This window comes from Nicotiana tabacum, chromosome 6, assembly GCF_000715075.1.
Source record: "Nicotiana tabacum cultivar K326 chromosome 6, ASM71507v2, whole genome shotgun sequence".
In the NCBI taxonomy this organism is placed as follows: domain Eukaryota; kingdom Viridiplantae; phylum Streptophyta; class Magnoliopsida; order Solanales; family Solanaceae; genus Nicotiana; species Nicotiana tabacum.
In genome coordinates this window covers 22,431,698-22,454,808 of record NC_134085.1, presented here as the reverse complement: position 1 = coordinate 22,454,808, position 23,111 = coordinate 22,431,698, and positions in this window count along the sequence as shown.

Here is a 23,111-nt window from a genome sequence, read left to right as displayed (position 1 = left end):
TGATTTTTCTTTCTTTTGTTTTGTCTACTTTCACATACAACAATAGGTTTGGTCCTATCAGAAAACAGTATCTCCAATGATTCATTAGTTTTCATAACTTAATTCTAAAGTATATAATAGCTAATGAGGATCAGATAAACTATTTATTCAAAATGATATTGCTGTCATTTGTTGAATCAGCAGGTTTGTTGCTTCCTGATTCCCTACAGCCTGCAGGCCCTTGAAAACTATTGGTTAGTATAGAATATTAGACAGGTGACAATAAACTACAGAGGATTTATAAAATGTCTTGGTCTGTAGCACCAGTAATACTCTATAAATTTTGACAATTTAGTTCAACTTTTGTTCCTTCTTGAGTTGTCTTCTTCTCTATATAGCATCTCTATATATTTGATGTCTTTTAATTAATTATCCTTGTTGGCATCTTATGGATAATCCAGGATGAAATGGACTTAGAATCTTCTTTGTCAATTTGTTAGTAATTGTAGCTTTTATTGGTACTTGATTTTGGCCTTTACCTTTTCTATATTTGAAATATTAAATAGACTATATTCTTTAATTGTGATACCTGAATCCTTTAGAGACCATTGTATTATGCATGTGAAGTTCAGATAATTGACCTAACAAATGGACTAGTTCAAAGACATTCTGATCAATGGATTTTCATGGAATTGTTTAATAGGACTGATCAAATACTTGTTGGTTCCTCTGACATAGGAAATTTGGAAAATAAAACATGTTTGAAGACTGTTTGCCCAAAAAGTATTAAACCTTTTTGTTAAACTAATTAAAATAAATGATAATAGGTAAATTCTAGTTAAATATAATAAATCCTAGATCCAAGAATTATAGATAGTAATGATATAAAAACCACATTCAAAGCTATTAAATACCAAGGGATGTTTAATAATATTGTTATGAATGAATGAAGGGATAAGGACAAGCAATAAATATGATAAATGACAATAAATGTAAATAGAGAGAATGATTCACCCAAATGTTCAATGAGGTGGATAATTCTACTTCTGACAATGATGTAAGATAACTAAACGTGGGAATATAGAAAACTTTATCGGATCTAATGTGAGAAGCGTGGGACCAATAACAAATCAAATCTTGTATAAAGATAATGTTTGTAGTTACTTGAGAGTCAACTTTTCTAGAGAGAGCCTATCATATAGAGTATTACATACCTCCCTCCTCTCTCTCTTCATACTTATATGGAACATATCCCTTACCTACTGAAAGTACAAGTGCGGAGAATATTTTGCAGAATATTCCTTTAAAATATCTTATTGCTCAACTAGCCGTTTTGGCCGATCTGAATGCTCGACCTTAGCTACTCGGCTTACCAACTTTACTTCTTAAGCATGACCTCGGCCTAATTGATTCTTGATTGCCCTCTTTCAGGCGAGGTCCCTTTGATCAGATTTTGACCCATACAGTTAGTCCCTTTGCCCGTCGGGGTTATCTTTGGACGAGCTCGATGGGCGGACTTCACCAGTTGAAATTTTGAGAAATCTGAGCACGTTGGCCGAGGAATGACCCTTTTATGGCGAGGTGATGGCGTGGCACTTCAAGAGCCACATCTGACTGTTACGTTAGTTTGAAATGACGTCATTTCATCATGTATCATCATGGCGCATGTCACAATATGCTACGTCATTTCCCGCGCCTCTTCCGTTTAGAAATTAATGAGGCATTTGGGCTTTCTCGATCAAGGTGCCCATATTCTTATAAATAGGGATGTGCATTTCTTACTTGAGCTGTTGCATTTCTGAAGCTATTGAAACTTCAAGCTTTTCCTTCTTCTTTAAATTTCCTGCACTTGTTTTTTCTTTCTCCCTTCAGTATTTTCCGCCATTGTCATATTTTTCACTTTTGCATTTCCTTTTTGTATACAATCAGAAGAATGGCTAGTGCCCCCTCTGATCTTGTAGCTTTGGCTATGGACATGCCTCCTCATGAAGAAGGAGCAGCCATGGTAAAGGACAAGAATTTCCCCACCGTGGATGAGATAATTCCTTGTTCGGAGAAAGCTAGGTCATACTTCAAGAACCCACCTGAGGATGAACTTGAACCCGTCATATCTGAGATGGATACGGCAGAGCTTGTTGCATTTAAGGCTAAGTGGCAAATCCCGACCCACGTCGAACTTATCCCTGCTAGTATCGATGTAGTGCATGTACATCACCCAGGGTACTACGCATTTTACGCGTACCCATTCGTTATCGGCTATGCACTTCCTCTTCCTTCCTTGGCGGAGGATTTTTGCCATTATTACGGTGTGTGCCCGGCTCTGCTCTTGCCGTACATATATAAGCTTTTCCTTATGCTTATCAAGTACGCGGAGTTGGCCAATCGTGGTGTTTCTCTCTGCCATCTGCTTCACCTCTTCACTCCAAGTTTTCATATGGGAACGATGATACACCTATGCCACCATGGGACCAAAGGATTGGTGGTGAAGATGGACGATAAAACCAATCCACATTTTTGAGCCAATTTTTTGTATGTGAGGACGGAGCACGTGGTATCGAACCCCAGCGGATTCCCCGAGGAGTGGAACTTTGCTCATAAGTGTCTCCCAAATAACTGTTGTTTCTTTTTGGCGATTTGGCGATCTGATCATTTTTCTTCTCTTTTTACAGCCGAAAGGGACTCTCCATCGCTAGTCTCCGACATTCGCGACTGGGTGAGTCAGATTTTACCTCACACGATGGGGATTCGTGAGTGGTCACCATTTAATGAGAGGTTTGGGCGCAGGCCTGCGGCCGGTGAGTCACCTTGTTTTGATCTTAGTGATTTCAACCTTCGTACCGTCTTTTCTTTACTTCTGTTTCTTATATTTCTTTGTTGGTAGGTCGTAGGGTTTCAAGGAGGGCGAGGGATCCTATGCCTGCTTTTCGCCAGTCAAGTACTTCGGCTGGGCCCATACTTGCTATGGCTGCAAGCAAGCATGCTCAGACCGTTGTTACTTCTCGGACCCTAAATGCGCATGGTCCTAGCCGCTGCCCCGCTGGCGGAGATTCCGGCTTCAATTGTGTTTCATTTTATGGATGAGTCAGACCAGGGCGAGGATGAAGAGGGTCCGCTGAAAAGGCAAAGGATAGAGGTTGATAGAGGAATGGTCAATGAGGAGCCGATGGGTGGTGAACTTTAGTTGACCACGACCGAGCTGAGGGGCGGTACGACCTTAGATGTAGAGATCGTGCCTACTTCAGATGTAGGGATCACCTCTGCGGAATAAGGGGAGCGACCAGAGGCGACTGTGATCATTCCGAAGAGTGATCTGTCATCGTTAGGGCAGGCCAACATTCCTTCTTCGGCTAAAGAGAGTGCAAAAAGAGTGATCGTGGATGATTACGAGTCTGGCTCGGACATTGATCCCGAGGAGGCGAGAATCTTCGACGAAGGTCTTACCTAGGTTGAGGTGAGAATGGATGGGTCCTCTCGCTCGATTGTAATCCCTTTGGATTGCGATTTGTTTGAGGATACGGTGAGTATGGTCCCTTCCTTTGCCCCGCTTTTCTCCACCGCCGAGAACATGACTCTTCAGGAACTCAAGGATTCCGACTTGTCACTGGGCATATCCGGGATGGATTTGATGGTGAGGTTCCTTATTTCTGCATTTCGTGTTCTTTTCCTCTTTCTATTTTTACTGATTATTGGCTCTTACTTTTTTTCCTCTCTCTTCTTCTTTCTTCTTTTTTTAGACTTTCATTTTGGAGATTGAGAGCACCCGTCGGGAGGAAAGGCGGAAGGTTGTTTTTCAGAAAATGGATTCGAAGTACCTCCGGTATTGTGACAAGTACCACGAGATGCGTACACAGTTCAGAGTAGGCAGTAATCTCCAATCTCTTAGAGAGGAGTTGGATCAGAAAGACGAGGAACTTGTACGAACTATTGGCAGATGCAGCGAGCTCGAGGGGTTAGGGCCAAGGACTATGAGCTCGAGGTGAGCAAGGGGGTCGTGGCCGAGTGCGTCGATCTTCAAGCACAGGTGACATCCCTGTGACCCAAGCTTGAGCAAAGCTCGATTAGAGTTGCCAGACTGAGTGGTGAGGTGACTGAGAAAGCAGCAGAGTTGGAGGGAATCGAAGAGGCACGGGTAGTGGCTTTAGCAAGGGCTGCAACATTAGAGGATTCTATATGTGTCCTCAAGTCTGAGTGTGCAACTAATGCGGAAACAGTCGTGCTGAGGGAGGCACGGCTTGATGAGCGAATTGGTGGGCTTGAGAAAGATGTCTCGAAGTTGACTGAGCAAGTTACCGCTCTTGAGGATGAGAAGGAACTGTTGTTGGCTCGACCTTCTTCCTCTCATAATTCTGCTTTCCCCATGCTCCTCGTGATTTATACAAGATGTTGATTCAAGGTGAGGCTAAGCTGGACCTATATAGGAACTTGATGAAGGCGGGGAAGGTTCTTGAGACTGACTTCGAAGATGCCCACGTTAAAGTACGTAATGCCAGACTTGCTTGTGGTTATGATCCCGCCACACCGGGGATCGGCGACAATGAAGAGGATTTGGACGGGCTTACATTTGATGCTTGGTATGACGATGAGTATGCTGATGGCCCGGGTGATGATGGAGATGGTGTTGTTGGACCGGGCACTGAAGGTGGCGATGGTGCAGGCTGAGATGATATAGTGTGATATTCTTGTACTTAGATTTTTTTGTTCTTTTATTTCCTTTTTTTTGTGGTGGGGGCATCTTTCTGGCCCTTTGTAAGATACTTTATTTTTGGGATGGAATGACAATGACTTTTTGCTGTATGTTCTTGGCTTTTTTCGCTTTTCTTTGAATGTTTTTCCTTTGTAAGAGTTCTTGACTCTTAGCTGATTCGAACGAGGTTAAATGTTAATTAGTTTGAGCAAAGTTGAATGTTAGTTAATTCGAACGAGGTCGAATGTTAATAAATTCGAACGAATTCAAATGTTAAATAATTTGAATGAAGTCGAATGTGAGTCAATTTGAGCGAGTTTGAATGTTGACCCTTAGTTAATTCGAACGAGGTCGAATGTTAATTAATTCGAGCGAAGTCGAATGTTAAATGATTCGAACGAGGTCAAATGTTAATTAATTCGAGTGAAGTTGAATGTTAAATGATTCGAACAAAGTCGAATGTGAGTCGATTCGAGCGAGGTCGAATGCTGACCCTTAGTTGATTTGAACGAGGTCGAATGTTGACCCTTAGTTGATTCGAACGAGGTCGAATGTTAATTAATTCGAGCGAAGTCGAATGTTAAATAATTCGAACGAGGTCGAATGTGAGTCGATTCGAGCAAGGTCGAATGTTGACCCTTAGTTGATTCGAACGAGGTCGAATGTTAATTAATTCGAATGAAGTCGAAGGCTAGTTGATTCGAACGAAGTCGAATGTGAGTCAATTCGAGAGAGGTCGAATGTTGACCCTTAGTTGATTCGAATGAGGTCGAATGTTAATTAATTCGAGCAAAATCAAATATTAAATAATTCGAACGAGGTCGAATGTGAGTCGATTTGAGAGTGTTCGAATATTGACCCTTAGTTGATTCGAATGAGGTCGAATGTTAATTAATTCGAGCGAAGTCGAATGTTAAATAATTCGAACGAGGTCGAATGTAGTCGATTTGAGCGAGGTCGAATGTTGACCCTTAGTTGATTCAAATGAAGTCGAATGTTAATTAATTCGAGCGAAGTCGAATGTTAAATAATTCGAGCGAGGTCGAATGTGAGTCAATTCGAGCGAGGTCGAATGTTGACTCTTATTTTGGCGAAATGTATGAACTTGGTAGAGATGAAAAACTCGTTTGTGTATTTCACTTTGTTTATACATTCATTGGAGAGGTTTACATGTTTTTGTTCTGTCCATGCATACATTGGAGAAGTCCCAGTCTATCTAGTCCCTTCATTGGTCGACCTGAAAAAGTAGTTGAGATGTTGGGCAATGAACTTATACTTAGCTTCGAGACGTTCTCTTCGTCGCCTTATTAAAAACCTCCCCGAGAAAACCCAATTCGAACAAAACTCGGGTAAGGGAAAAAGGAGTACGACTCGGAAGATTTCTATCCTTAGAAGTTAAAGTATTTGAGGTAGGCGACATTCAAATTGTTTGGTAGTAATTTTCCTTCCATTATTTTTAGCTGGAATGACCCTTTGCTTACTACTGCCGTGATTTTGTATAAGGCGTCCCAATTGGTTCCCAGTTTGCCTTCTCGTGGGTCTTTGCTTGCTTGTGTTTTGGCTTTGAGTACATAGTCCCCCACTTTGAGTGGCCTGATCGTGGCTTTTTTGTTGTAGTACCGCTCTGTCTATTGTTTTTGAGCTATCATTCTTATGTAGGCCATGTCTCTCTGTTCTTTGGCTTCGTCGAGATCTTATCTTCTACTTTCATTGTTGCTTTCCTGCTCTCGTTTGAATACCTTAGGCTTGGTTCACCGACTTCGACAGGTATTACTGCATCAGTCCCATAGACTAGTGAGTATGGTGTTTCTCATGTGCTCATTTTCGGCGTAGTGCAGTATGCCTATAGTACTTCCAGCAGTAGTTCCGGCCATAGTCCCTTGGCGTTCTAGAGCTTCTTTTTCATGATGTTCAATATTGTTTTGTTGGAGGATTCCGCCTGACCGTTGCCTACGGGATGATACGGCATGGAGAGTATTCTTTTGATGTGCCATTTTTCGAAGAACTCGATGGTCTTTTTTTGTCACGACCCAAACCGAAGGACCGCGATGGGCACTCGGTTCCTTACTCAACCGAGTACCAACGTAACATATCTTTCTTATCATGTTATCGTGAGTAAATGAGCCAGAAAACCCGTCATGAGATAACAAGAATAAAACATAAGGGAATACTCAACATATGAAGACCCAACATGATATACAAACTAATATATGTGACATACGGGCCTATAAGGCCGACATGACCATTAGTAAACTCGAAACATAGGCCGACAAGGCCATACAATTATCCATACTCCTGACATCTGTCTACAAGCCTCTAAGAGTACATAAAATCATAAAGGTCGGGACAGGGCCCCACCATACCAATCAATACATATCTAAAGCATACTGACCAAATAGGCAACTCCGGAGCAAGTGGAGTGCACTAACACCTTCGCTGAGCTGATAGCCTACTAGGAGGACTGTCAACCTATCAATCGGGACCTGCGAGAATGAAACGCAGCGTCCCCAGGCAAAAAGGATGTCAGTACGAATAAAGTACCGAGTATGTTAGGCAGGAAAGCATAAACAAGAACAGTAATGTAAAGAGAGAGATAGAGGAGATATAACCTGTAACATCTGAGTGCCTCTAGGGGCTATGATATGAAATGCATAATACATATATATACATAAACTTTTTAAAACATTCGCCTCTGTGGGCATCATCATCATCATATCGTACCCGGCCTCAAAGAGGACTCGGTAAAAGCATACCCGACCATCATAAGGTTCGGTAGAATCGTACCCGGCCACGTGGAGCTTGGTAAACCCAACTGATCAGTGGTTGCACAATAGGTGCCGTACCCGGCCGACTATAGAGCGACTCGGTAGAGTAAAATAGATACTATATATAATTCATGCTAGACTCATGGAATCACATTCTAAACCTTTTGGAGTGACTTAAGAACACTATGGACATCCATACCCTCAATATGAACCTTAGTAGGATTTAAGGATCATACACACTTGCTTAGAATAATTTTATAAGGAAAGAACAACATGGACAACCTTAGTTGCTAGGAGTAGATCCGTTATGAAGTAGCGTATTCATTTCACTTTAGATCATACCAAAAGAAAGAAGAAAGTGCCTTAACATACCTTAAACCCGTTGAGTCCTTAATCACTTCCAAGCAACTCTTCAAACAAGTCAACTCAATCTATCATAGTATAAGGAGATTCAAAATCAGTGCTGAGCAAAGGCTAAGTCTATAACTTAAGCTAGTAGCTCGTTTACATAAATTTTAGCAGCATCTCCCTTGTAACAAGGGCCTCCTCCAATACCATATACAAACAACAATGACCATAGTAATCCATCAATACATAATTATCAATATCAAGACACCATATAACAACAACAAGTCACAACTACATTACGACGAGCGGCAAGCTCCGATTGGAATCCGTATACCCCTTATCAATCCTTATAGACTTATTACTTCAACATAAAAGTATCATTAACATGATAATGAAGTCATTAATCAATGACTCCGGCCTTAAATCATATATTTATAACAACGAAAATAATCCACAATTTCAACTATCCTCAATTAGCAACTTTATTCACTAGTTCATGTCTAGCCCATCCATTTAACTTAATCAACATCAAGATAACCTTAGGCACAAGTAAGAAGACAATATAAATACCTCCTACAGTAACTTCAAGTCAAAATCCAAGTTATATTTAGTTTACAACAACCCTCAATAGCAATACAACACCATAGAAGTGACTTAAGCTAACCCAAGTATTATCTTGTAGTTTATCATCCTAACAACTTAAACAACATACAAGCAAGATTAAGCACAATTATTAGGCTGTTATACTCACCTTATACAGCAGCAAAAACTTGGAATTTCATCCAAATACAGCCCACAACAATCCTCAATGACAACACAGCCTCAAAGATGTGTTGTTCTTCACTAGAACTAAGTTTTGATGTTGAAATATGGTGTAATCACTTTGGAATCACTTCAAACCCTTGTGGTATATGTTTAGGAGGGTTAGGAGAAGTTTGGAGACGAATTTTAGTTGAAAAATGAGCAAAAATAGGCGTTCAAATCGTTTATAAATTGAAGTAGGTCAACCACCGCCTAAGTGGGTCCCATTGGGAGCTGCTTGCGCGGTTTCGTGAAAACACGAATATCTCTCTACTCCGATGTCGTATTGACAAACGGTTTAATGCATTAGAAACTAGACTCGTAGATCTTAAATTTGGTAGGTATAACACCCCATTATTCCAAGTATATTTGGAGAAATTCTCAGATACATTTGACCTAAATTTCAGCAAATTTATGAATGTAACTTGTGATGACCTTTGTCAACTCTTGTTCCACAACTTGCTTGCCTTCAAAATGTAGAAAATGATTATCATACGACTAAAATAACTCATAGAATAACCTTCTTATCATGTTAATAACCCTAGTCTCACCCTAAAGTAGATGTTATAACATTCCAAACTTGTTGACTTTTGACGAAACTTATTTTCTTCAATTGGTTTAGCTTCTAAGATTTCCAACCCTCTTGGTACTCGTTATTCATGATCTTAAATATTTGTAACCTCCAAGGTAACATGATTAACTTACTTTATTTGCTTCCAAATATAATCTCATTTTCGAGCTTACATCAATGACTTACGGCGTACTCTCACGTATGAAAACTTGGGGTGTAACATTTTTCCAGTAAACCGGGGACCGTTGTCGCAACTAATTTCTTTGGGGATGCCAAAGAGGCATATGATGTTTCTCCATATGAATGCGATTACTTCTTTCTTGCGTATTTCAGCAAATGCACCTGCTTCTACCCACTTGGAAAAATAGTCAGTTAAAACTAAAAAAAATGTACATTACCTCGTCCCATTAATAGGGGTCCGACGATGTCCATTCCCCATTTGATGAACGACTAGGGCGAGGTGACTGAATGAAGGTGCTCGCCCGCTTGGTGAATCATGGGGGCATACTTTTGGCATTGCTTGCATTTTTTGACAAAGTTGGTGGCCTCCTTTTTCATCTTTGGCCAATAATAGTCTGCCCGTATGAGGCATCTGACGAGAGCTCGGTTGCCGGTGTGAGCTCCGCAGTAACCTTCGTGTACTTCTTCGAGGATGCCCTAAGTTTGATTTGGTCTAAGCACTTTGCTAGGGGGCCACCAAATGTTCTTTTGTACAAGTCGTTATTCACGATGTTGTACCTGGCCGCCTACATTCGAAGCTTCTTGACTCTTTTTTTATCGGGTGGGAGCACTCCATCCTGTAAGTATGAGATAATATGATTGCGCCAGTCCCAAGTCAGGTTTATAGATCGTATCTCGATTTGATCTATTGATGAATGAAGGAGAGTGACCACATCCCCCTTTTCGGTTATGCTTTTGGTGGTCGCTGCCAGTTTGGCAAGGCCATCCGCTTCGATGTTCTGCGCTTTGGGTATTTGGTCGAGCTAGCATTCGTCGAACTCGGGTAGTAGTTTGCAAATTCTGGCCTGTTATTTCTGTAGACGTTGCTCTTTAATTTGGATAGTCCCTGTGACTTGGTTGATGATGAGTTGCAAGTCGCATCGAAGGATGACTCACCGTGCTCCGTACTTGAGTGCCAGCCTTAACCCTACAATCACGGCCTCATACTCGGCCTCGTTGTTAGTCATATCAGGGCATCGTACGGACTGGCGAACTATTTTGCCTGTTGGGATCTCGAGCACGAGTCCCAGTCCCGATCCTGATGTGTTGGAAGCGCCATCGGTATACAAAACCCATCGGTCGTGTATTTTGGCGGAAGTACTGGCGATTTCCCTTTCGACCTGGGGCATTATCTTTGCACTGAAGTTGGCGATGAAGTCGGCAAGAACTTGCGACTTTATCGCTGTCTGCGATTGATAGGTTATATCATGCTCACTTAGATTTATGGCCCAATTGGCCAATCTACCCGACAATTCGGGTTTGTGCAGGATACTCCTTAAAGAAAAAGTTGTGACCACCGAGATGGGGTGGCACTAGAAATAGGGTCTAAGCTTTCGTGAAGCTACGACCAGGGCTAGAGCTAACTTCTCGAGGTGGAGGTACCTCATTTCAGTGTCGACCAAAGTTTTGCTAATGTAATAGATCGGAGATTGCGTACCTTTATTTTTTCATACCAGGACTGCACTTACTGCATCATCGGACATGGCCAAGTAGACAAGGAGGCGCTCTCCTGGTTCTGCCTTAGAGAGCAACGGTGGTAAAGACAGGTAGGACTTCAATTCTTTTAAGGCTTTGATACATTCGGAATTCCATTGAAGTTCGTTATCCTTTTTGAGTATGCCAAAATATTTGTGGCACCTGTCGGAGGACCGCGAGATGAATCTTGATAATGCGACTATCCGGTCGGTTAGCTTTTGCACTTGTTTTTTGCTGGTCAGATTTTTTGGGATTCCTTCTATGGCTTTGATCTGGTTGGGATTGACCTCGATGCCTCGTTGTGACACCAAAAAGTCGAGGAACTTTCCATATGTCACGCCGAAAGCATATTTCTCGGGGTTTAATTTCATACCGTACCTTCTGAGTATTTCGAAGTCCTCCCTTAAGTGGTCAATATGGTCTTCCTTTCTTTTTGACTTGACCAACATGTCATCTATATATACTTCCATGGTCTTGCCGAGTTGATCTTTGAACATTTTGGTCACTAGCCTCTGGTACGTTGCCCTCGCATTTTTTAACCCAAACGACATCACCCCGTAACAGTATGTCCCCTGGTGGGTGATAAAGGTGGTTTTTTCCTTGTCCTCCTCCTCCATGAGGATTTGGTTGTATCCCGAGAAGGCGTCCAAGAAGCTCAGTAGTTCATGCCCGGCTGTAACGTCGATGAGTTGATCGATGTGGGGTAGTCAGAACGAGTCTTTTGGGCAAGCTTTGTTCAGATCTGTGAAGTCTACACATATTCTCCACATACCGTTTTTTTTACCATGACCACCTACTGGGGATACTTCGATTCTCTGATAGAACCATTCACTAATAGTTTTTTGACTTCCTCACGAACCGCGTCATTTATTGCAGAGTTGAACTTTCGCCTAATCTGCCTTACTGGGGGGAAAATGGGTTGATGTTCAACTTGTGGGTTGATATCTCCTTCAAGATACCTGGCATGTCTGCATGGGAAAAAGCAAATAGGTCTACGTTACTTTTTAAGAATTGGTGAAATTTACCTGGGTCTTGGAGCTTATGGCCGATGAAAGCTTTCTTGTTGTGGGCGTTGTCGTCTAATTGGATGGGGTCGAGGTCCTCTACGGTTGACCCTGTGGCTTCAATAATTTCAGGGTCTCTGATGACATCTTTCCTTTCATCGTCGTTTGACCCCGACTTTGTTAATTTCTATGCTTCCTCGGCCTTTCCTTTCAATTGTTGGGTGTATGTGTAGTATTAGGGGATGCGGTAGCATTCTCGGGCCGTGCGTTTCTTTCCTTGTATACAGAATACTCCCTAGAGGGTAGGAAATTTAATGACTTGGTATAGTCTAGAGGGGACAACTTTCATGACTTGTATCCACGGCCGGCCTATGATGGCATTGTACGTCGTATCCTGGTCCATGATTTGGAACGTGGTCTCCAAAGTGGCACCGCCTTCCAGGACGGGCAGTGTGATTTCTCCATATGTCTGATCAACTATATTGTTAAAACATGTTAGCGTGATGCAACGTGGCACTACCTTATTGATCACGCCCAACTATCCCTTATAAAAAGGACAAAGTGGTCGTTGCAAATATAATCCAGTTTACAAGTCCAGAGTCGAATCCCATAGAGAACTAAGGCTTAGCTATAGTTGTTCACTATCACCAAGAATACAAGTTTGAACAATTCCTAACTTATAGATATTAAGAATCTTGTGTTTAACTAACTAACTAACAAATTAAAATAAGAAATTAACACTAAAGATACTACAGGTTGGAGAAAAGATTAAGGAGGTCTAAAGTTATGATTTCCCCAATTGTCGGAATCCTTCCCGCTATGTCTTCTATAATTTCGCCTAAGTATTCTCTAGCGATCATGAGCGCTCTGCTTGTTATAATTCTCTCCCGAGTAATTACGATAATTTACTAGACATACTCTCCCGAGTTACGCTAGCTGGCTTTAATTACAAAGATCACACCCAAGGTTTCGTTATCCCTAATCCCACCTTTAAACCCTTGGTTATTGATTCCTCACATACGTCGGGAGTGATGTTATTCAACAACTACCTAAATATGAACTCTCTCCCAAGTAATACAAACTAAATAGGCACAGCTAATTGAGGGCCCTTCAATCAACCAAAAGAATAATATAGTTGAACAAATAGAGAAAATACTACGGCTCAATTATATAAAAACATAACAAGAATTTATCCTACAAAAGGTTGCATCAAAACCCTAGATAACAAATTAGCTATTCATAATAGTATGTAAAACTACAATACTAAAAGTCATAACCAACAATGAAAAATAGGAAGAGGAAGGAAAAACTCGTAGAAGAATTCCCCGCTTTTCTCCTATTGTGTCTCTGCCTCCTTAGGTCGAATCTGTGTCAAAAGTATGTCCAACCTTTCAAAATACCATTTTTCCATGTATATATACCAAGTAGGGTTGGGCCCAAACAATTACACCTTCTCCTACATGAAAAAGGACACATTTTCTGGACAGGACATGCGCGACCGCTCTTGGAATGCGCTTAGACCGTGCCTATCCACTTTGATTCTGCCTGACGAGCGCGGCCGTGCTATTGACGCGCACTTTTCACCCTGTTCTATTTGGAATTTGTAAAAATGTAAAACATAAAAGTTGTATCCCTTTGAGTTAGCTTTCCAACTATATATTGTGGAGCCCAAATAGAGTTCTGAGGAAAAGCTTATGTGCATTTTACTAAACAGTGCATAATATGCCTACTTGATTCTTCGTTTGTTCTAACTATCATTCGTTGACCCCCGAACACGATCTCCGCTTAATTCCTTGAGCTTTTACTCAGACTTTAAATCTCTAAATCACTTGAATTCATTCCATAACATCTACATAGATCGGAATCACTCCTACAAGGCATAAAACTCACAATTAGTGCAAGACACTAGCGATTAAAGCTCAAACTCAATTAAAGTGCAGTAAATTTGAGTGTAATAAGCGACTAAAATATGTAATTATAGCCTATCATCACTTATCCTTGAGCTTTATTTGGGTGAGAACTCGAGGATGGATGATGCACGCGCCGCTTCCATCATCGACCATGATACGTCTTACATCAGTATCAAAAACACGTAAAGTAATGACAAGGGCGTCATAGTGAGGAAAGACCAAACCATGGGTATCTGACTTTTCGAAGATAATACTTTCTTCGAGCCCGTCATACCGTTCGTGGGTGATCGACCGCTTGAATTTGTGGGTGGTAGTGAACTTCACGTTGTTAATAGATGCGTTGTCGCCTCCCCCGATGATCATTTGAATGGTCCAAACTGGGGAAGGTGGTTTGGGTAGCCCCTAGTGTTGTTCTCGCCCTCAGTCCAAGTTGGCCCTCCAACGATCGCTCATTAGTTCTTTCAGGTGCCCTTGGTAAAGCATGTTCACGACCTCCTATCTAAGGGCGATGCAGTCCTCGGTTATATGACCCCGTTCCTGGTGGAGTACTCAGAGGGCATTTGACTTTCTTGTGCTTGGGTTGGACTTCATCTTCTACAGCCATTTTACCTTTGGGCCGAGCTTCTCCAATGCGTAGACCATTTCTGAGGGGGAAACACAAAAGTTGTGAGCTGACAATAAGGGGGCATACCTCTTTCATTTTGGTGAATTACCGTTCGCGGCTTGGATGGACCTTCATTGTGGCATGCAGCATGAGGGTGCCTATGACATGAGGCTGATGTCTTTCCATTGAGATCATCCTCGTCGGCTCTCACCTCAGCACAGTAAGCGTTGTGTATCTCATCCCAAGTGGTTGGAAGGTATTTCATGAGTCGGCTCAGTAATTTTTTGGTCGCCCGCGACCCACTTCTACTCAGCCCATTCTGGAAAGAGGCTACCGCTATTCCTTAAATACATTCGGAAGGGTCATTCTTACACGGTTGAACCGGGCGAGGAAGTCCCTAAGTCCTTTGCCAGGCGATTGCTTAATGGAGAATATGTCGTTCACCCTCTCCTCTGCTTTTTTGGCCCTGCCATGGGCAATGACGAACTTGTCTACCATTTCCTCGAACGTTTCTATGGAACGCATAGGTAATTGTGAGTACCAAGTGAGGGGCCCACCGATTAAGGTCTCTCCAAACTTCTTCAGCAATATGGATAATACTTGTTCTGTTGCGAGGTCGTTGCCTTTCACTGTAGTGACATAGTAGATCACATGATCCTCCTGGTCTGTCGCGCCGTAATATATTTTCAAATATGGTGGCATTTTGAAGGTTTTTGGTATGGCATGTGGTGTAGCCTCATCGCAATATGGTTGCTCGACAAACCGACCGGCATCTCTTTTTGGCAGAAGTTTTGGGGCACCTGGTATTTTGTCTACCCTCTCTTGGTGCTTTTTCATTTGGCTACGGAGCATTTTTTTCTCGTTTTCCATCTCCTCCATTTTCCTCAAAATGGATGTAAGGGTGTCATTACCTGCATTACTAACATTGTGAGTAATACCTGATGCGGGGGGAGCGTGCTGTTTGTCGACTGCTGATGCAACGCCAGCTCTTGTTTCTTCCCTATTTGACCTTCGAGCGGGCTTGTCGAGGAAGCCGATTAGCGTATTTGTAAACCATGCCTCAAGTAACATTTTCACTGTTGGTGATGCTTCTTCTATCGTGGACGTAGAGGCACCCTTTCCGTGCGAGGTCGTGACGCTATCGGGAGGTGGAGGCGAGTTGTTTTGCCTAGGAGAGGTGTTTGGTATTATATCTTCACCCTCCATTTTGTCTACTTCGTTAATGGTGTTGAGGAGATTGGCGGTGAGATCGGCTATCACCTTTCTCTTTTCTTCTCCATTGCCTGCCATGTCAGATTTGTACAAACAAGGAAACACGAGATTTTACAAAGTTTTGTGCGTTCTTTTTTTTCAGATCTAGAAGAACTAAAATTTTAACTAGAAAGTCCCCACAGACGACACCAAATTGTTAATTTTTTGTTAAACTAATTAAATAAATTATAATGGGTAAATTATAGTTAAATATAATAAATCTTAGATCCAAGATTGATATATAACAATGATATAAAAACCACATTCAAAGCTATTAAATACCAAGGGGGTATTTAATGATATTGTTACGAATGAATGAAGGATAAGGACACGCAACAAATATAATAAATGACAATAAATGTAAATAGAGAAAATGATTCACCCAAATGTTCAATAATGTGGATGAATCTCCTTCTGATGGTGATGTAAGGTAACTAAACGTGGGAATATAGAAAACTTTATCGAATCTGATGTGAGAAAGCTTGGGACCAACAACAAATCAAATTTTGTATAAAGATAATGTTTGTAGTTACTTGAGAGTCAACTTTTCTAGAGAGAGCTTATCGTATAGAATATTACATACCTCCTTCTTTCTTTCTCTCTTTCTACTTATATGGGACATATCCCTTACCAACTGAAAGTACAAATGCAGAGAATATTCTGTAGAATATTCCTTTAAAATATCTTATTGCTAAACTAGCCGTTTTGGCCGATCTGAATGCTCGACCTTATCTACTCGGCTTACCAACATTACTTCTTAAGCATGACCTCAGCCTAATTGATTCTTGATGGTCCTTGTCACACCTCCTTTTTCCGCCCCGCGGGGGTGCAAGGGAGTTTTTTCCATTTAAAGGACAATCGAAACGAGATTTGTTTATTTATTTCAGAGTCGCCACTTGGGAGATTTAGGGTGTCCCAAGTCACCAATTTTAATCCCGAATCGAGGAAAAAGAATGACTCTATATTATAGTCTGCGTACCAGAAATCCGGATAAGGAATTCTGTTAACCCGGGAGAAGGTGTTAGGCATTCACGAGTTCCGTGGTTCTAGCACGGTCGCTCAACTGTTATATTCGGCCTGATTATCTGATTTTATACTAATACGAATTTATGTGAAAATTTTAGCTTTTTACCGCTTTCATAATTATTATTATTATTTTTATAAGGGATTATAACGTTGTGAAAACATATCTCGAACCACGTTACATCAATGCACCCGTGGTTGTTGACATATCTCGACTCGGTTGAGATTTGGATTTGGGTCACATAAATGTGCACCCGAGTTAAGGAAAATAGGTTATTAAAAGCGTGCCTAAGCAACTAGCGTGTTGTTATTTGGAGAAGGCCGTAAAATTCGCTAGACGGCCTGTCCCGAATTCTAAGTACTTCAATATATATATATTTAGAGGGCCCCGCGACTTGTACATTTGTTTGTCGAGGCTCGTCTCATTTATTATTAAAGAATTTGCAACGTCATGGAAATGCATCTCGGGCCACGCCATAATCAATATACCCGTGTTTAGAGACACATTTCGATTCCGTTGAGATTTGGATTTGGGTCACATAAATGTGCACCCGAGTTTAAGGAGATAGCATTATTAAATACGCGCCTAAAGCGACTAGCGTGTCATTACTTTGGGTGAGGCCGTGAAATTTGCTAAACGACCCGCCCTGGAAAACTGAATGCTTTGATATATACATTGAACGAGGGCCCCGCATCTTGTGCGTTTTTATTTGTCGAGGCTCATCCCGCCTTTATTTTAAAAGTATATCCTATAGCAGCTACGTTTCTTGTCGCGTTTGTCTCTACTAATCGAAAGCAGAAATAGCCCTAGTTAATTACATGCTTGCCGGTTATTTACAGCAGGATTCCGAATACTTTTACAAAATTCAGAAACAGGGCCACGCCTACGGACACGCGATCGAATCTCATGGGCCCAAACCCAGCTTGTGCGGGGTTGGCCAATCCTGGGCCACTGACTTTCTGACAAGGGCCTGCTTGGTCCGTTTCAACTTGGGCTCGACCTTCATGAGGTTGAGACCGTAAACTTGTGTTCTTTGTTCTAAAGGTGTGGTTTATCAATTATAATAAGGCAGTTTATCAAAAGGGAAGGAGGTTTAACTAATGATGGATAGTTTTCATGCATTAATGGACATGCTAATCACAGACATAGCTCATTTCTGAGCTATAGCCTATTATACTGTCAAACCTTTTATCTGTCAACCTACACACATAATAAAATATCAAGTTACCCTACCATTGGCATTTGCTATTATGAGAGCTAACTCAAGTATCCAAACAGAAATGTAAAACTACTATACATTCCGTGATATTCAGTATACAAGCTATGTCTAAAAATGAACAATCTTCAATTCTTCTCTTTTGTATTCATGCTCAACTTTCAAGTTACATGGACAGTATTGATCGTGTACCTCAAACGAAACAGGTTTGGCTTTTTAGGGTTCTTGAACTCAGATTTGGGATTCGACAAGTTCTGCTTGCATTTGACCGGAACCAAAGCTGATTAGGGCCTGAGGGACGTTAGGGGAGTGACTAGGGTGAATATGGGGTGGTTTTGTGTAGATCTAGGTTTGGTCTCGGATCTTCGAATGAAGATTCGAGACGTTCGGGGAAGATTCGAGGTAAGCTGAGTGTGGATTTGGAGAGGGGGGGTCATGGTGGTTCAGGGGTGTTAGACTCATGGCCAATGGCACCGTTGCCGCCGACTTTCAGGCGAAGGGGTGGGGTGGCAGCTAGGGTTTGGGTGTTAGGGTTGGTCAGGGAGACGATGAAGCCGGGGGTGTTTTGGATAGGGGGCGGGGTGACCAAGTTGGGCTTTATATATGATTTTGAGGTTTAGATCCTGGCCGTCGGATCATGTGAGATCAAGGGCCAGGATCTACTCATTGAAGAGGGACGACGTCGTTCGGGGGGTGATGGTGGGTTGAGACCGGGTAGGGGAATGGATCGGGTCAGATTTGACGGGTCTAGGGGAGGGCTTGGATCCGTTGGATCGATGGGTTTGGACGGCTCAGATCAATTTCACCTAAAACGGCGTCGTTTGGACTTAGCAGGGGCCGCATTGGACCGTTTGATTGCAATGAATCAACGGCTCAGATTGAGGTGCTGATACGACGTCGTTTGGGATGTGCCCGGGCAGCCTGTGTTTGGACTGGACCTGTGTGCTGGTGTTGGGCCTCACTTTGGGGCCCAATCCAATTTTCCTACAACCTTTTCCTTGCAACCCAATTAATAAAATTAAAAATTCCTAAAAATAAAACTTTGTAAAAATTAAAGATGAAATCATACATATGTTGGTTAACACCTATAACAATTACCACACAATTTAACTTTAAATACAATCACTCAATGACAAAACACACTTAGGATTTTTTTTTTTTTGGAGTAATTCCTGCGAAGCAAAAATCACGTGCTTACAGCTGCCCCTCTTTGCCTGAAGATACGAAGGGTTTTCGTGCAAAGATAAAGCGAGCGATTTTTGCCCATCCCGGTACTCCGTGTGAAGCATTTTTTTGAAAAAGATTTGACCGAACCTTTGCTTCAGAGGTTTCCTACATATCCTGGGCTAAACAGGAATTAGGTCAATGTAGTTCGGGAAAATTTGGTAGCTGGGACTACCGTGTGACTGTCATGTTCGCTGTTGTTGCGTGCTATTGCATGCTGCTGTAGGACGCTACCGCTTACCGATCTCCTTGTTACACCGTGCTAAAAAGAAAAACAAGAAGCTAGGCCAGACTACGGATCATAAGATCTCATCTATCTTCAACTTGTTCTTGTTGTCTTGCTTTTTTGTCGTCTTGCGTTTCCTCCGGTGCTTTTTCCCATGAATTTGGGGAAGACACTGGTCCTTTGCCCTTCTGAATGCCAGTTTTCATCATTTTGCTTGGTCCGCTGGGGATATGACTTCCTTCATTAAGTTTTCCAGTGGTTCCTCTGGTGGTACGGCTCTCTTTATCAGATCTGCTATGATGGGCATGATTTGATGTTCCCAAACCGCTTCTTTCAAGACGCGACCTTTCTTCCTTTTGACTCGTGCGCCTGACTTTGCAACCTTCTGCTTCTTGGTGCTGGAGATTTTATTGTTTCCTGCCTGGGGATCTCTGTTGTAACCTTCTACCTTCCGGCGGGGTTACTGCTCTCAAAATCTGAAATATTCAAAACATAAAAATATTCCTCTCATTATACAGGTGGGCGCCTATTTAAACTAAGACATGAAAATTATTCCTCTCGTTATACAGGTGGGCGCCTATTTAAACTAAGACATGAAAATTATTCCTCTCGTTATACAGGTGGGCGCCTATTTAAACTAAGACTGAAAATTATTCCTCTCGTTATACAGGTGGGCGCCTATTTAAACTAAGACATGAAAATTATACCTCTCGTTATACAGGTGGGCGCCTATTTAAACTAAGACTGAAAATTATTCCTCTCATTATACAGGTGGGCGCCTATTTAAACTAAGACTGAAAATTATTCCTCTCGTTATACAGGTGGGCGCCTATTTAAACTAAGACATGAAAATTATTCCTCTCGTTATACAGGTGGGCGCCTATTTAAACTAAGACTGAAAATTATTCCTCTCATTATACAGGTGGGCGCCTATTTAAACTAAGACTGAAAATTATTCCTCTCGTTATACAGGTGGGCGCCTATTTAAACTAAGACATGAAAATTATTCCTCTCGTTATACAGGTGGGCGCCTATTTAAACTAAGACTGAAAATTATTCCTCTCATTATACAGGTGGGCGCCTATTTAAACTAAGACATGAAAATTATTCCTCTCGTTATACAGGTGGGCGCCTATTTAAACTAAGACTGAAAATTATTCCTCTCGTTATACAGGTGGGCGCCTATTTAAACTAAGACTGAAAATTATTCCTCTCGTTATACAGGTGGGCGCCTATTTAAACTAAGACTGAAAATTATTCCTCTCGTTATACAGGTGGGCGCCTATTTAAACTAAGACATGAAAATTATTCCTCTCGTTATACAGGTGGGCGCCTATTTAAACTAAGACATGAAAATTATTCCTCTCGTTACTCCGAGAAAATATTCGGCAATGGCAGAAAATTTTCTGCCCCGGTTTTGGTGACCTTTCTGGTATCGCGTCCTTCTGCCATCATCAACCTTTATTTTCCTACAGCAGACAAAAGGATTTAGTTAGTTTTAATCATGGTGGGGCAACGTGACCTTTCCGATGGGGGATGATTTTTCCCTTTTCTTCTCCTTGCTCTATGCTCCAACAACTGGTTGGTGGACGACGCTGCTTGCTGGGGGTGGTTTTCCATTTATCCCCCTTTCTGCTTTCTCTTTTCAGGACATGCTGTGGGAGTCTGCTTTTAATCCCGAAACTACTCCCTTCAGGAGTTTACTTCCTCCCGGAACTGCAAGGCATAGAATTGCATTGCCTAGGGATATCTTGCACCGGATTGATTTCCCTCTCTTGCGGCGTCTGACCACTTCGGATTTGGGTCTGGGATTTATCAACATTCTGCGGGGAAACCTTCTTGGAACTTGGTCCACAAGTCCTTCACCCGTCATTTTCCGCTCTCTTTATGTCACCCTTCTTTCTATACAATTCGTCCTTTGGTTTTGCAGCCGATGCCTTTTGTCTTATTGCCTCGGCTCTTGGCCTACCCTTTTCATATTTTGCTTTTGTGCCCCTTCGGCCTCTGGTAGTGAACTTTGAAAAATCTCTTTCAAAACGAATTCTTAGAAAGAAACATGAAAGGGATAGAAAAAAGGAGGAAAATCTTTCTGAACCAATACTTGGTGGAAAAAGGAAAAGAGAAAAACTTATCTGGACGACATGACTGGTCCTTGTGATCATGACGTGCACCATAGATTCCCGACCCAGTCTATTTGTATCAATCAACTTGCCTGATGACCTTACTTGCTGGGGATAAATGGGCGTCCATTTCTTTGTGAACGTGGATCCTTTTGCTGATCTGTCTTGTCGCTTCATAGTACCCTTCGAGGGGTTTTCACTAATGAGGCTCTCTCTTTTCTCTCAGCTCCCGGCGCCTTATGGTGCCTGTGAAGGTTTTCACCTATAAGACTCTCTCGTTTTATATCTCTCATCTTTCGTCGCCTTGTGGTGCCTGCGAAGGTTTTCACCGCCAAGACTCTCTCATTTTATTTCTTCAACGGAGGATTGGAGTGCTGCCGATATGATCCTCTCTTTTGGAGATTCATGTGGACTATCAATTCATTTCCAGTTTTATGATCCTCTTCTTCGTCGGGGATCAGTGTATTGTTCTCGGCTTTATTTGCCTGACTTGGCACCTCTTGGGTATTGATCGTGAGGTCTTTTGGACGTCGATGTGGGTTTTGGTGTGGGGCTAAAAGAAAGGCTATCAAAAAATGAAATAACTTTGATGGGTGATCCGCTACAACTTTTGGAATCAAACCTTTGTTGAAATTTTAAAACATAACCTCTGCCCCAGTTTTCTTGCTTGGGGGATTTTATTTTTTACTCTATGTTGAGCTATGTGCATTACGCAGCCTATTACGCACACTTATGGACATTATGCACACTATGACCGAGCCGTGAGGCGCCTACGTATCCTCTTTGAGGAATCAGGTCAAACGTAGTTCCCACTATTTTGTATTTCTTGTGATTTTTATCTCTCTCTTTATTTTTCTTTTTTTTTTTCATTTTCTCTTTAAAAAAATTCTTTTCTTTCCTTTCTCTTTTTCATATCTTTCCCATTAGTGATTCCAAAAGAGGGGTATGAAAGAATAACTTAAGGCTCAAAAGGGGGAAACAAGGGTAAAAAGTGTTTGGATAGAAGAAAGAACTGCCTCCGTCATTTCATTATCCAATAAGTACCAAGTACAGACAAACGAACCAATAATTGCCATAATCAAAGAAATTACGCATAATATCTCTTGACTGCATCCGAATTGATAGCCATGTCAACACATCTCCCCTCGATATCCGTCAAACACAAAGCACCGTTGGACAACACTCTGGTCACGATATAAGGCCCTTGCCAATTTGGGGCGAACTTGCCTTTTGCTTCGACCTGATGCGGGAGGATCCTCTTTAATACCTGCTGCCCTACTTCAAACTTCCTGGGCGTACCTTCTTATTATATGTTCTTGCCATTCTCTTCTGATAGAGCTGACCATGGCACACTGCTGCCAATCTTTTCTCGTCTATCAAGCTCAACTGTTCCAATCGAGCTCTGACCCATTCATTATCATCAATCTCGTCTTCAGCGACAATCCGGAGGGACGGAATTTCGACCTCCGCTGGTATTACGGCCTCAGTTCCGTACACCAACAAATAAGGAGTTGCACCTATGGAAGTCCGGACGGTAGTGCGATAACCCAACAAAGCAAAGGGTAATATCTCGTGCCATTGTCTAGATCCTTCTACCATCTTTCGCAGTATCTTCTTGATGTTCTTATTGACTGCTTCGACCGCTCCATTCGCCTTGGGGCGATATGGGGTAGAATTGCGGTGTGTAAT